This window comes from Enhydra lutris, unplaced genomic scaffold (genome assembly GCF_002288905.1).
Source record: "Enhydra lutris kenyoni isolate GAN:26980312 unplaced genomic scaffold, ASM228890v2 scaffoldscaffold32, whole genome shotgun sequence".
Taxonomy (NCBI): domain Eukaryota; kingdom Metazoa; phylum Chordata; class Mammalia; order Carnivora; family Mustelidae; genus Enhydra; species Enhydra lutris.
The window spans coordinates 10,105,468-10,108,356 of NW_019154116.1; the positions used below are offsets into that span (position 1 = coordinate 10,105,468).

Consider the following 2,889-nt stretch of genomic DNA (forward strand, 5'->3'; position numbering starts at 1 on the left):
ATCTTACAGGCTCAAGAATTGACTGACCAGTCAGGGCCACCTCTAAAGAGAGTGACCCCTCCCAATCTTCCAGGCTACCTTTTTTTGGGTAAAACCGCAACCCATATCTTGTTTTTTAACCCACCGGGTTCATGTGTCTTTTTCTGACTGGTTAGTTCCATCTGGTCTGGTGATTTGTTTTTTAAGATTACTTCATGCCAGGAACTGTTACAAACAGTACTTTGGAGAAGGCTAAGTTATGTTAGACCACATGCAGGTGGCCAATTCAATTACAATTTATCTTATAGTGGTTGTTTGAACTAGCCAATCACTCTGGTTAGAATTGGTGCCCAAGTTTGGCGTCTAAAAGGTGGGGTTTACATTTTTTGGTGGTTAGGGAGATAGTATGTGTGCTTTTTACTGATTGGATGTCTCCACCTGGCCTGATTCGTCCTTGTATTCTGGGTTCTGTTATTAGGAACTGGCCAACCATATTTTACTGGTTTCCTGGACTTGCTTTTAAGTAAGTTTCTCTGGGCAGGGGGGGAGGGTTAATTTAAGTTTACTGCACAAACAATAAAATGGCTGTTTAACCAAGATGGAGTCGCTCTGGCTAAGTAGGCCCTTACACTGGATAATCCAGGTTATTTTTCCATCTCAAAATTATTAATTTAAATTTACTGGCAAAGACCTCTTTTCCAAATGAGGTGACATTTACAGGGATTTGGACCTTATGACTTTGGGAGCTATTATTGGCTTATACAGGGCACTGGAAAGAAAGTTGATTTTGATGATGAGTGTGTGATGGATCCCAAGGTAGATGAAAGAGGTAGAAGGAAGAAGGTAAAAAATGGAGAAAAAGCAAATTGTTAATAGTATTATTAATGTATTAAAACACCTAAAAGTCAGGCTCAAAACCATAAACTATTTTATTTCTGTTAAAAAATGTATACATATTAGTGTGTATAAATGCACCCATAATATAACACACAAGTGTGTTAATAGTGATTATTTCTTGTTGGTATCATTAGGCTAATTTTTGTTTTATATTTATTTAGTTTGTATTTTCTGCATATTGATCATAAACAAAATTAAATTTTTTTCACATAAGGAAGCATTTATTTGAGGTTTAACATGAAATCATACAAATAAAATGTGTATAAACACAAATCCACATCGAATCATAACACAGTAGCAAAAGACAAAGTAAAAACGAAGAAAATTAATTGGTGGCCATATATAGTTGAACACAGTTGTGCCTTGTACACTAGAAAGTCTTTTACAAAATAATCATCTTAGATCAACAGAAGACCAATCTTTAATGTCGTCCCGTAAGATGGGTTAACTTTAGCAATCTCCTCCTGTTTTCTCCAATGTCCTCCTTTAGCGTGGCTGGTAATTGTTTTGGTGATTGCCACCCCGTTGAGATACCTTGCCATAAGAGCTCTGTTAGCCCCTGTAGTCTGCATGTCCCCATCCATATCCACAGTTCCCAGAGTTATTACACCCAGTATAATCATAGCTGCCATAGCCACTACAGTTCTGATCACCACCATAGGCACTACTGTAATTTCCATACCCTCGATCATAATAGTTACTAAATCCTTGGTTCGAGTTTTGACCCTGACCTCCTCCTCGACCCCTAGTACCCCCTCGACCACCTCTTGCTCCTCTTGCTCCTTTTCGTTGTTGCTGTTGCTGCCTTTATGCCTCTTTGGGTTGGGTGACTTTGATTTCACACTTCCCAGAACGAATTTGATGATATCTGCTTTCTAACCATTTCTTTACTGGTTCTTTGTCTGTGTATGTGATAAAACAAAATCCTCTTCTTTCATTTGTTTTTGTATCCACGGGGAGTTCAATATTTTCAGTCTCTCCAAAGGCTCCAAAATATTCTTTAATTTGTTCTTCAGAAGGATATGGGCTCAATCCACCCACAAAAATCTTTTTGGGCAGTTCTTTCCCTTTTAAAGCTTGGGCCCCTTTGGGGTCTATCAATTTGCCATCCAGTTGGTGTTCCTTTAGTTCCAAAACTTTGTTAACACTAGCAGCATCTTTGAAAAGCACAATCTAAATGCTCTTGATTTTCTGGTCACTGGATCGGTTTTAATAATATAGTCTACTACTTCCCCAAATTGAGACAAATATTTCATTAGATCTTTCTTGCTTGTGTCTCAGATCAAGCTTCCAGTAAATATTTTGCTCTCACCCTGCTGATTCTTGCTTGCGTTGATCTTGGATCCCTCTGCAAATTCCTTTACGTTGCTGTTCTCATTCATGTCCTCTGCTGTGGCAGACTTGGCAGCCCGGGGGAGTGGGGGTGGGGGAAGGGTGGAGGTGGGGGTGTTGGGTGTCGGTCCGGGTTGGGGCAGCCGCAGGGGCGGAGCGTTGTCTGGAGCCGGATTTAAAATGTCGTTGGAAGAGAACAAAATCAGATTTTCAAAGACCCCGCGTTATGTTATATTATATATGGCTCCTTTTTAACTCCTCTTGAAATTATATTTTCTTAAAATATTTGAAATAAAATATGGCGTTGTGGCTCAAGCAATATCATATGGCCAGAAACATAGTGCCCATTTAAGTGTGGTCTGTGTCTTAGGTCAGAGCAACATTAGCTTCTTAAGCATAAGAGTTTGCTGTTCTAGGGTAAAACACTATGTAGTCTGACTACCTGTGGATTTGAACATCAATAATCAGACATAGAGGGAGCAGGTGTTAACGCTGTCAAAATCTTGGCAATTTGTTTTTCCTAACTTAAATCCTCCTTCAGTTGCTGATAGATATTATTCTTCAGCTCCCCCTTGATCTCAGCTGGAGTCTCTGACTCGAGGCTTATGTGGTGATTATAAAGTACCTAAAACTCTTCAGATGAAAGGGATATTAGTACAAAATACTAATAAGCATTATAAT

General features: G+C 39.1%; 1 pseudogene; it reads right to left on the minus strand.

Annotated features, from left to right (window-relative positions):
* Nucleotides 1–1,362: 1,362 nt before the first annotated feature.
* Nucleotides 1,363–2,418, minus strand: LOC111153411 (annotated as a pseudogene).
* Between the last annotated feature and the right edge of the window lie 471 nt (nt 2,419–2,889).